The sequence below is a fragment of the Martes martes genome, assembly GCF_963455335.1.
Source record: "Martes martes genome assembly, chromosome: 4".
NCBI classification, from domain to species: domain Eukaryota; kingdom Metazoa; phylum Chordata; class Mammalia; order Carnivora; family Mustelidae; genus Martes; species Martes martes.
The window spans coordinates 159,383,556-159,396,645 of record NC_137891.1 but is presented as its reverse complement, the minus strand read 5'-3'; the positions used below and the strand labels follow the sequence as shown (position 1 = coordinate 159,396,645).

Below are 13,090 nucleotides of genomic sequence, written 5' to 3'. Positions count from 1 at the left end.
AAGATTGATGAAAGGCTGATATAAATAATTTTTAAAAATCAGAAATCTCTCAGCATAATGACTCAATAAATACCAATATCTCCCCTTTTGTAAGTGAGGAAACAAAAATTCAGAATGTCGGATGACTTGCCTGAGGTCAGAGGGCTTGTTCTGCAGCAAGGCTGGGGCTCAAGCCAACCGTGTCCATCTTTCCTAGCATCCAGCCTCCCATCTGTTTACGTTCCACACGCTCCACGCTGCTTGTGTCAGTAGGATAAAAGCAAGAGTTGGCTCTCCATCACCCTGTTTGTGGAAGACTGTGGAACAGAGCCTTCTGGTTTCACTACCTGACACCACACGGCAGGGGTCACATTTTAACATTGAGAAATCTGACAGTCACAAGTAAGGGTTCAAAAAGCTAAAAGAATTCAGCTGCCCAGTTGCTAACTGTCCCTAGGATATGCACATGGAAGAGGACAGCTTCCCTTTCACCAACAGATGGACAGACACCACACTCAGTATAAGCTGGGTGCACTAGGGACCCCCCACACCAGCACCCCCCAGGCAGACAGCAGAACCCGACCTAGCCACCCCTGAGATCCAATGCCAAAGCACAAAAGCCACAGTCAACCAGAAAGCTTCCACAGAAGGGATCAGTCTTTCCAGGCACAAGTTATTTTCTTTATGGAGCCCATGTATTCAGTAATCCTATCTATAAAGTAACTTTTTTGTACAATCGAAGTGCTTTCTCCGTTAGCTTTCACCATGAAGTTGAAAATGTGTTCTTCCTGGAGAAAAAAAAAAATAGACTTCAGGCATCATAAAAATGTAAATTATTAAGGAGCAAACCTTTTAGGTGACACATTTGGAGGACAAACAATGAGGAGACAGCCCAAACAATGTCTAAGCAGACTGGAAAAGAAACAGAACACAAATGTGTGTGGCTACAAGACGAGAAAGCTTTTCTCAGGATGTGAGTCCTGAGTCAAGGACCTGAGGTCGATGATGGCGCAAAGTCAGGTGCCCTGTTACCCTGAGAAGGAGGTGCTGCAGTCCTGACGGTCACTGGCCATCCCGCCACCCTCACCTGGGTGATCCTACTTTCACTTCAGACCTCAGCTGAAATGTCCCTTCTTCAAAGAATGACTGGCGGGACTTCCTCCTTCCCTCCTCCCTTCCTTCCCTCCTTCCTTCCTTCCTCTCTCTCTCCCTCCCTTCCTTGACTCATTCACTGAACAATGATTAGTGAGCTCCCACAATGGGTCAAAGTCTCCTTCTTACTATTTTCACTTTATAACTAAATATTTACATGTACAATACTCTGAGTTACTTTCCATCTCCCTCGTGAGTTCCATAAACACAGAGATCATATCTGATTCACGCGTTATTTCATCGCCAGCACCTGACCCAGTCCCTGGAACACAGTAGGTATTCTGTAAGTATCTGCTGAACAATGCGTCAGCCAAAGCATTCAAAAGCTCCACTCATATTCCCGAATTCCAAAATGTACTCTGCTGTCTACCCCACACGGCTATAATTGATGTCACAATCAACGGGACTTCTAAATTTAACAAAGGAGACAGATTAATTCATTTATAAATTTATTAATAATGGAAAAACAATAAGACGTCAAGCAAAAGGCCCACAGTTCCTTACCCCAGGGGTGCAAATCTATAGTATAGATCAGAGGACAGGCCTGTGGGTGTTACCCGGGGGTCGCCAGAGGTGGTGGAGAGTACTAGTTAAGAGCAAGGTAGATGAAGACAGGCCGCCTGGCTCAGGGTCCTGATCCCACCAAGAGTCAGGACTTGCTGTGCAACTCTGGGTGACACACTTAACTTCTCTGTCCTCCAGTTTTCAAATCGGCAAACTGGGAATGATAAGGATATTAACTAGGGGAGGTGGGGGGATGGGGGAAATAGGTGATGGGGATTAAGGAGTGCACTTGTAATGAGCACTGGGTGTTGTATGGGAGTGTTGAATCACTATCTTGTACACCAGAAAATAACAGTACACTGTATGTTAACCAAGTGGAATTTAAATAAAAACTTTAAAAAAAGAATATTAACTTCAGATGACCGCATTAATAATTAAATGAGTTAGTACCTATGAGCTACTCAGAACAGTGCCTTGCACCTACTAAGGACTCACCAAATATGGATTTTATTTTCTGGAAGAAGGAGAACACAGCTAGGCCCAAACCAAGGAGCTGGATGTGCTTTCACTAAGTTCACAAACCACCCAGACCAAATCTCCAAGGTTTCCTATAACTCAAAGGCGGGTAGGTGATTCGCCCACGTCAACCGTCCAGCCTTGGGTGCCGTGCGCGCATGCCAGCACCGCCATAACCAAATACCACAGACTGGGGGGCTTTAACAACACACACTGACTTTCCCCCAGTCCTGGAAGCTGGCAGCCTGGAATCAAGGTGCAGGCACGTGTGCTTTCTCCTAAAACCTCTCTCCTTGGCTTGCAGATAGCCACCTCTCACCATGTCTGTCCTCACTCAGCCCTTCCCCTGAGCAGGCATCCCTCTTGTCGCTTGCCTTTCTCACGAGGACACCAGCCCTCTGGGACCTCACTGGACGCCAGTTACATCTTTCAAGGCCCCGTCTCTACATACAGCCGCACTAGAGGAGGGCACCGACATACACACTGGGAGTGGAGCAGGGACAGGGATGTCTACCCATGGAGAGGGGACAGTCACCTTGCCCATTTGAAATGAAGAGCTGGACCAGAGGACCCCACGAGGCTTCCCCAGGACTGGAGTCTAAGATCGGATTTCACACATCCCACAGTGCCCGGCGCGGTGACAAGCACGCACTGAACGCTTAGAAAATGCTCACTGGATGCCTCTCTAACAGATACTATTTAAGGCTGAGCTAACGGTCTACGTTCCAAAGTCCATACATCTTACTGTCCAGTCTACGTCCCGAGCCCCAGGAGAACAGATTGCAAAAGTGAGGACGGGCCGCCTGCTGACACTGAAATTAACTGTAACGATTATCTCCGAGACCTTCTCACATTAAGTGGACAATGAAAAAGTGGACGCAGAATCCTCCCGATAATGAATCAGAGGATGAACACGCTTCCACGGAGGCCAGGGTCAGGCTGATCTGCTGAAATATCCAGAGGGCGGGATGATCTCACTATCTCTGTGAAACATTGTTCCAGAATCTGGGCTGCATCTGACAGTGAAATCAATAAAATCACGGTCTTAGCAACAATTTCACAGAGAGCCTTCAGGGAGTCCACGCGTAGAACCCCCCGTCACAGACAAGGCGACTGCTTTGAGAAGCTCAGAATCCTCCACTGCTAGGAAGGGGAAAACTCTGGCAAATCGAGGAGATCAGACTGTCAACAAGCAACTCCCTCAACGCTAACTTTTTAAAGAGAACTTTTATATTACATTTATTAGGTTCTTCCATAAAAACCAGCTTTCCTGGGGTATCACGTATATATACTAACACGCACACATTTCAGATCGATGTACATACCCGCGTAACCATTACCCCCGAAGCAAGACATAGAAATTTCCATAATGTCAGAATGTTCCTTGAAACTCCTTCCTGGTGAACCCCTGGCCCCACCTCCCGCAACCCCATCACAGGGCAATGGAGGAGTTCTGACTACTCTAGGGGTTTTTTTTTGTTTGTTTTGTTTTTTTAAGATTTTATTATTTATTTATTTATTTGACAGACAGAGATCACAGGTAGGCAGAGAGGCAGGCAGAGAGTACTCTGGGGTTTTTTATAAGCATACAATATACACTCTTTCTTATAACTGGCTTCAGCGTGACACCTAGAACATTCACACCCACCACTGCCAGTATCAGCAGTGTGTTGTTCCTTTTTATTACTGAGTGCCCCAGAATACAAGTAGACTGCAAGTTGTTAACCCATTCTCCAGTCGAAGGGTGTTTGGGTTTGCATTAATTCTAGTTTGGTACTGTTACGAATTAAGCTGTTAGGAATATCCACATATCAGTCTTTTACCAACGTAAATGTTCGTTTCTCTTGGTAAATATTTAGGAGTAAATCTGCTGGGACATGTGCATATATGTTTAACTTTGTAAGAAAATGCCAAACTCATCCTACTAGAAACCACCAATAGACTCACTCTTGAAGTGCTTAGGAGAGAGATTTTTAAAATAAGAGAGGAAACCAGGGATGGGAGGGCGGCAAGGGCATCCAGAAACCTGTTGGGGCTGCTTTGCTGAAGGAGCCGGCAGGCGCTCCCCGGCCCAGGGTCCTGTCAGGACAGCTCCTGCTGGCCACCTTCCCTGTGCCCACTTTGCCCCAGGAAAAGTCATCTTTGTCCTTCCTCAGAGGCCATGTTGCCCCCACCCCCCCCCGCCCCCCGCCAGTGGCCCTCTGCTCCCTCTGTCTTCAGGGGCAGTCCTGACAGGCCCATCACCAGCAGACTTCTCCAGGAGAGTCTGGACTTGGAGGGGTTGTCAGATCCAGGGGACACGTTCCCAGCTGCCTAGGAACTCTGGTTACCAGGCTCCAGTGCTGTGGGAGCATCAGGCCACGGAGCCCCTCGCTTGGTATAAGGCCTAAGGAGGGGGCATCTCTGTCTTTCCCCCTTAAGAGGTTCCAGTCCAAGCTCATCGTGGGGATTCCAGCACACCCCTCTGCCTGTCAGGAACAAGGGCGGGCCATGTGTTAGCCAGCCCTGCCCAGAACCCAGCACCTCTCTTCAGAACACGGGTATCTTTACATCCTGTCCTCAGCCAGACGAGGAAACATCTTATGAGATATTGTGTTACAGAAATAATAACAGAATGACAAAAGCCGGTATGTTGACAACCCCATACCTACATTATTTCAGGGCTGTTCATTCTTTTATTCAAGGCAACTTCCCAAGACACCAAACTGAAATTTTATAAATTTTGAGTTTCTGTGTTCTCGCAGACATATTTTTCACATGGGCCTTATCTCATTTTCTGAAAGGTAATAAGCTCCTCTTAAAATCCTTCCAGAACTCCCCATCACCCTCAGAAAGGAAGAAGGGAGGAGGAGAGGACAGAGTGAAGAAGGGGGATTGTGATTTCTCAAAAGCGGGGAATCTCAGGACTTTGAAGCCTTAACGGAAGTTTGGGAGTCAGAAACTGCGCGACAAGAGATCGAACAATAAAATCCACAGGAAACAAGGAATCCTTGGAACATGGAGAAGCTTCCCAGACCTTCTGGCCCCAAGCCTCTGATAGGTCTCACTCTGGGGTCAGGAACATCCTTCCCCTCCTCCCTGCCCCCTCTACTCCTGCCCCCGACTCTGCCCCAGACAGCTGTCATGCTGTGACCCCAGCATCGCTGGCCTGAGCTTGTGATGACTTGGGGTATGGCAGACTTTCCTTGGCTTCACTGAAACCGTCCTTTCTTTCCTCAAGAAGTGATCAAGAATATAGTTAATATGCCTTAAATTTCCCTTATCACAGATATGAGCAGATCACAGAAGCTCATTTGCATTTTTTATTCTTACTCATTGGGTTTTTTAAGGGGAGCCAAGAGAGGGAAGACAGAACACATTTACTTGCTGGGATTTTACTTGGGATGTTCATCTGAAAAGCAGAATAAAAGCCTGAAAATTGCCCACTGATTCCCTTTCACTTAGAGGATTCTGCCGGTTTGGGGCTTGGCCGGCTAGAACACCCATCTGTAAAGACAGGAATGTTCCTCTCCCTCCCCGGGTGGACCTGCCAGCTGGGGCCTCTGTCTCCTGGGGCCATGACCACACACACAGCAATGCACACACACTCTCGCTCCTTCCGAGGACCAGCCGAGACCCCCCCCACCCATCGCTGCCCACCATGGCCTTTCTGCCTCAGAGTGTGGGCAGCAGTGAGGAGGACAGGATTCTAGAAGACTCGGAGACAGCCCTCCAGAGGATCCTCCAGGAAAACAGCTGCAAAGAATTGCAGAGGCCATTCGGTCCCACTGCTGATTTCACAGATGGAAACTCCAGGCCCCAAGGGATTCAGTCAGTGTTTCCCAAATGTGGGTCCGTGGAGATAGGAAACTTCTGACTCCCCTCCCAGCCATCTTTTCCTCTCCCCAGCCTTTCCACCTCTGCCCGGCCGGCCACTCACACCCAGATCTGGGGATCGTCTTGGTGCAGCCGACTTTGCCCTATGTCCCGCCACATCTGCCCCCCCACCCTCTCTGCTCTGCTCTCTGCGCAGGGGCTGACCCAGAAGGATCCCAACAATGGGCACACTGTGTGCTGGTTCCCAGCCAACAGGGCAGCAGGCACGAGATAACCAGAGCGAGGAGGGAGGTGGAGAGGTCAGTGAATTCATGCCCCAGCTCCGTGCCTGCAGGGGGGAGAGAGAGCCCGAATACCAGCCTGGCTTGACCCTCACTGAAGGTTCCTGCTCCCTTCAAGGGTTTCAGCAGAGGGTCCCCCTCTCCTCAGCCCTTCAGGCCTCTGGCAACAGCCCCACCCCGCCTGTGTAAAGGGTCCCTCCCGAGTTGTCCTAACATGCTGTGGCTCTTTCCCGTTCTGCTCCTGATGGGGTAAGCACTGACTTGAGCCACCACCGCGACTCTAAATCTCTGGGTCCCCACATCCTACCCACAGCCTCTCTGGCCCAGATAGGGGCAAAAGCATCCTGACTGGGCCTGGCTCCTCATCGGAACGTTGAGTTTTTTTAAGGTGTTGAAGGGTGTTGAGTTTTTTAAGTTCTTTATATATTTTGGAAACTCACCCTTTATCAGCCATGTCATCTGCAAGTATCTTCTCCCATTCTCTAGGCTGCCTTTTAGTTTTGCTGATTGTTGCTTTCGCTGTGCAGAAGCTTTTAATTTTGATGAAATCCCAATAGTTTATTTTTGTTTTTGCTCCCCTGGCCGCAGGAGACAGATCTAGAAAGAAGTTGCTACCGCCAGTGTCAAGAAGTGACCGCCTGCATCCTCTTCTAGGATTTTTAGGGTTTCAGGCCTCACATTTAGGTCTTTAATCCATTTTGAATTTATATCTATGTGTGGGGTAAGAAAGGGGCCCAACTTCATTGTTTTGCATGTTGCTGTCTAGTCTTCCCAAGTGTTGAATCACTACATTATACACCTGAAACTAATATTACACTGTATATAAACTAACTGGAATTTAAATAAAAACTTAAAAAAAAAAAAAACATAAGCTCCTAACTTGGCTCATGAGAGGGCTCCAGACCCGGGCTGCTGTTTGTAACCTCCTCTCAGGCCCTGAGCTAGCGATGACAGCCCCATGGTCCCCTCTGCCGTCCTCCTGTGCCCCCTCCCCCACTTCCCAGTCCTGTACTGACCTCACATCTTTGATTCCCCCTGCACACTGCTCTCTCCTCAGCCCCTGGGAGAGGCCTGCCTTAGCAGCACACCTGCTCCCTCCCAATTTTATTCTCTATCCCTGAGCTGCGCTCATATGCTTCAGGAACACTTAACAAATTCGTAATTATACAATTTTTTTGTTTACTTTTTTAAATCACTGTCTCCCCTGCTGGAATGCCACTTCCACATAAGTAGCAACTCTGTCTACTTTGTAAACCCGTCCCTAACCACCATAGGGACTCAAGGCCCACCTGCCGAATGAGTGACTAGGTGTTTGCTCAGACCAAGTAGACATCTTCCTTTCTCAGGAAAGACTGATCTTCAACCTGAAATTGTGTCCTCCTTCCTTTGTTGGAGGGGGTATTTATATCCTCCTTTCTTTTATGAGATTGTGCTAAGAGTAAATGGTAGTTGTCAAAATTTTTGAACGGCCACCTTCGGGAGCTCTCCAAAATACTGTTGAAATGTTGAGTCCGTGACAGCTATCCCTTGATGAAGCAACGTTTCAGGAGTCCCAGTGTGGAGCCTGGAAGAGAGGAACTGAGTAACAGAGCAGGAGAGGGCTCTGGCCGGACCGAGTTCAAGTCCCAGCTCTGCAGCTTGGTAGCCGGAAAACTCTTGAGCAAGTGACTCAACCCCTGTGCCTCCATTTCCTTGTCCATAAAATAAGGTTAATCAGAGATTCTACCTCAGGGAATTTTGGGGAGAACTAAATGGATCAAGCCTTGTGAAGTTCTTAGAACGGTGTCTGGCATGTGTCTAACGCTAAGCAAATATTAGGGCTCTTACTACTGCTAGTCCTACCAAAACCCAGGTCTCCTAAATCCCCACCCAGGACCCTTTTCTCTTTAAAATTAGGGATCTCCCAGGGCACCTGGGTGGCTCAGTCACTGGACATCTGCCTTCGGCTCAGGTCGTGATCCCGGGCTCCCTGCTCAGCGGGAAGTCTGCTTCCCCCTCTCCCACTCCCCCTGCTTGTGTTCCCTCCCTCACTGTGTCTCTCTCTGTCAAATAAATAAATAAAATCTTTTAAAAAGAAAGAAAAAATAAAATGGGATCTCCCAACATCATCTCCGTGTTACACGGCCACCCCTGCAGGGGTGAAATTCAGCCTTCTGAAAACCATCCTCCTCCAGCCAGCCCCATTTTGTCATAATGAGGCACCACCCCTGCTAAAAGGGACTCATTTTGAATAAAAATGTTTTGAAAATATGTTCTTTCCTACTTCTTAACCAGCTCTGATGACAGTGGGGTCATTATCAGGTGGTGCTGCGGAACCTGCAAAATTCTGCAGATCTAAGGCTCTGCTGCCTGAGGCACTTTACACCCCAACCCCACCTTTGTTTTCCTCATCTGCAAAATGGGATGATCTGATGCACAAAAAGGTTGATTTGGTCCTAATGAGCCAAGTGCACACACAGAACTAGCTCCTGAAGCTTTTCTTTCTTTCCCGGTTAATAATATTATAATTCACTCAGGAGTCTGCCCTCACTTAGGTTTCCACGCAGAATTCCCCCTTCCCCAAGCTTGCCAGACACCCAAGCCCCTGACCTGAAGCGGGTGGGGGTTAATGCCTCAGGGACTCTGTGGGAGGGAACGCCTTCCTGGGGGCAGTCAGGGGACCCAAGGGCAGGTCACCCCTCAAGCTGCTCCTGAAGCAGGATGGGCTTTTGAAGTTGGGATATTTCTGTGGGGCCTTGGACAAAGACACCATTCATCCTCACAGTAGTTCACAACCTGCTTCAAGCCATTTCAACTGAACCCTCTTTCCCTTCAACAGAAGGCTGTCTGAAGATGAGAAGTTGTATTTGTGAACGAATTCTAGCATTTTTTTGTTTTGTTTTGTTTTGTTTTTAAAGATTTTATTTATTTATTTGACAGATCACAAGTAGGCAGAGAGGCAGGCAGAGAGAGAGGAGGAAGCAGGCTCCCTGCCGAGCAGAGAGCCCGATGCAAGGCTCCATCCCAGGACCCTGGGATCATGACCTGAGCCGAAGGCAGAGGCTTTAACCCACTGAGCCACCCAGGTGCCCCGAATTCTAGCGTTTTATTTGCAAAGCCAATTCCACCGAATTCTGCGCTCTATCCCAAGCGTGTGTGGCCGTTCTGAGGCTAGACCCATTCTCCCCACACCAGCAATATCATATACCCTCACCCCAGAAACACCCAAGGATAGGGGTCCTACAGCACATGGTCCACGTGAAAGGGGATGCATATTAAATAACAGTATTAAGTAGATGTTAATAAGACTAAGAATAAAAGATGGCCACATGTTTGAAGAAATTCCTTTTATCTTTCTGATGTTGTTCATTCTCTAGAAACTAGAAACCAAATCAATGCATTTTCTGACCACAGAGTCAAGAAAATTATCTGATGCCTAAACTAGTCGGTAGTATATTTACAAATAAATAGCCCCTGCTATAGAGGAAGGACGGAGGCATAAATTAAAGACAGGAAACAAAATTGGATTTGGAAATAGTCTTGCATTTGGGATTTAAAGAAATATACATACATATATGATTTTACAATTCCCACAAAGCCTAATTTCATTTGTAAAATGCACAAGGGAATCCTAGCAAGTTTCTGTGGAACCATCCAGCTAAGAGTGTTTTTAATTAATGGCACATCTAACAATCCACAAATATGAACTATGCACCATGAGTCGGCCGGTACTATGTAGGACTTGGGTCTCTGCACCCATACAGCAGACAATTTGTAAAACTTCCTCTGAGACACATGAAGACGATGACCCCACCTACCGATTTTAAGGACATTCTATTCTGCAGGGGTTCATCTTCAATCCCTCCAAAAGTATGTCAGGGTCCTGCTGTGTTTCAATGGAACCAAACCCCTAAGGCTCAGAAAGAAATAATTTCACCAGAAAAAAGGGGAGAGATTATCTCTGAACAATCGCTTCATTAGCATAATTCTGGATGTGTGATCTTTGGTCATTTTATTTTAGTTTACAACCACTTTCGCAAGTGATAAAATTTAAATTGATGTTGGGGAGAGGGTAGGAAAGGCCAACACCACTCCCCTCCCCACCACACCCCCCCAACAGGATCCAAATTCACCAAGCAGAGGTAAAAGCAAAACTGGGCTAAGCTGGATACAAAAAGACTCCCTCCCTCCCACCCTTCCTCCCTTCCTCCCTCTTTTCCTTCCTCATTTCCTTCCACCTCCATCCTTCCTTTCTTCCTCCTTACCCTACCTTTCCTATTCCATCAACAAAGCCAAGTGCCAGCCGGAACACCTCACACTCACCTTGCCCCAAAGACCAAGGGGTACTTTGTGAGAGAAAGCAAGGACATGGCCCTCCTGAGCTTGGGAACGTCTCTATCAGCACCTGCCCAATTTTAAAATCTTACTTCCTAGGTGGCCCCAGATCTGTAATCCATGCATAACGCGGGCACCTAAGCATTACTGGAGCCAGTCCTGGAAATCCAGAGATGCAAAAGGCCCAGCCTCTCTCTCTCTGCCCTCAAGGCTTCAAGGAAAGGGCAGCCCAGTGGAAGAGAAGGCGCTCCCGGGCTCATGTGGCAATGGAGCTGGCCCTGGCAACTTGTGCCACATGTCTGGAGTCATCCACAGGAGGTCTCCCTTCTAGCACAGTTACCCCTATGTGAAGGGCTGTCTCTCCTAAGAGGACAGGATGTTCAACTGGCCACAGGAATCCTGGGCATCCCTTTGGATCACTGGGGAAGATCTCAAGGAAGATACTCAAGTCCTTTAAGGCTTGGTTTCCCCTCCGTGCATCTCACACACAGATGCCAACTTCCCACTGCATGTGTCACCTTGGGCTGCTGGCTTCACACTACCTTCTCCTCCCCTCTTCCTGAAAATACCATGGGCTTCTTTTTCTTAAAGATTTTATCTATTTATTTGACAGAGAGAGAGATCACAAGTAGGCAGAGAGGCAGGCAGAGAGAGAGGGGGAAGCAGGCTCCCCGCTGAGCAGAGAGCCCAATTCGGGGCTAGATCCCAAGACCCTGAGATCATGACCTGAGCTGAAGGCAGAGGCTTAACCCACCGAGCCACCCAGGTGCCCCTACTATGGGCTTCTTAACTGAAGTAAAACAAAACCCATTCGGCTTTGCCACGTTCTGGAGCACTTCAGAGCACACCCGAGTTTCAGGATCACAGCAACTCAGGCAAACTTCCCCTCATTCCTGGGACTCCGGCACACAGCCCCCTGCTCAGTCTCCCCAGCCTGCCTCCACCTGTCCCGATTCTGGTTTCCACCACCTAGAAAAGTGCATCAGCCCGACTTTACATATTTCAGACCTGGGGGACTGCGCCATGAAACCCCTGCTTCTATTTCTTTTTCTACAGTTTGTATTTTAAGAACATCTGAACTTTTTATTCATTTTCCAGAAAAATTCGGGACATTTGTGGCCCAAGCAAGCAGTTACTCGGTCAAGGTAAAAGGCAAAGCAAACTTTAGTGGCCCCGATTTTGTGCCAGGTAGGGTTTCAAATGCTTTACATCAAACCCCACCAAAGCTCTACGAAGTAGGTATGATTATTATGCCCATTTTACGGATAAGAATAGTGAGGCCCAGAGAGCCTGGTTAAACTTGCCCGGGGTCATTTCATGAATAAGTGGTGGGGCTGGGGTAGGACCTCAGTCCTCAGACTCAGTGGAGCTGCTCCCCAGGAAGGGAACGCTCTCAGCATGACCAGAGAGGCTCTTCCGTGCCCCCGTCCACACAGCACTCACTCTGTGCACCCCCGGCAGGCCCTGCCGACAGCCCACGCGTGTGTACGCCCTGACTGAGCCCACATTTACCTGTCACCTTCAGGAAGAGCAAGGCTTGCAGGGACGAGGAGAAGGAGGGAGAGAGGAGACTTCTGCCCTTGAGAGATTCTATTTTAATTTCTAAAAAAAAAAAAAGAAAACAAGGAAGAGACCAAGCCCTGGATTTCAAGATCAGCTTTCAAGGTCTCCAGACATGAGGAAGTCATCTGAATGAGGAGGCATGACAGGAGTCTGACCTCTGCGCGGCCTTCCCACTCCCATGGCGCTGCTGCTCTCGGGCTTGAGAGCCAACAGGAGCCCAAATCTTCCCCATCTTGGATCAGGTAGCAGCGCCAATAGGCTTTAGAGGGATGTGAGAGCAGATGTCACATTCTCTAGTCCTAACACGGTGGCATTAATCTTGTTTTATTGACAACCAAACTAAAGCATAAAGGGTCATTATTTCCAGAAGTTCTAACATAAAACACGAGAACTCACTTTGTTATCCTAGCCTAACTTCCTGGAAACACCGAATCACCACACCCCACGATTTCAGTTCCTCAAACTCAAGCCCCTTTGCAGGAAGGGGCCCCCCTGACAGGGAGAGGCTGGTCCCTACGGTGGCAACGCCTGAGCTGATGGAGAGGGCAATGGCAGCTCGTGCAACATCTACTACAGGTCAGGGCCCGGGCGGAGTGCTCAGCACACTCCTCTTATCGAATCCCCACAACTGCAGTGAGAGGTGAGGGCCATCTCAAGACCCACTTCAGTGAAGAGGAATCCGGTGAGAGAAGCCAAGTACCCGGGCCAAGGCATCCTGGCTGGGATCACCGATATGAACCCGGCCAATCTGATTCCACAATTTCACATTCTTATCCAGTGCTTGACAGTCCCTTCCTACAAATCTCACAGAAAGTTCTGGAAACAGGGTGTGCAGATTACTCAGAATTTTTCTGGTAAATACATATGCAGTCATTTCCAAATCCCCACTTGAAATTTTTCCAAAATGTTCACAATCCTCTTTCCCATCCTAGTAAGTACAGTAAGCTAAATCTAAATTGAATTTT

The 13,090-nt window shown here is 48.2% G+C and overlaps 1 long non-coding RNA gene across 1 annotated transcript in view; it reads right to left on the bottom strand.

Moving 5' to 3' along the window:
* The window catches only part of LOC308341430, a 156,014-nt gene that overhangs the window by 19,846 nt on the left and 123,078 nt on the right, over positions 1-13,090 (bottom strand). The window lies entirely within an intron of this gene.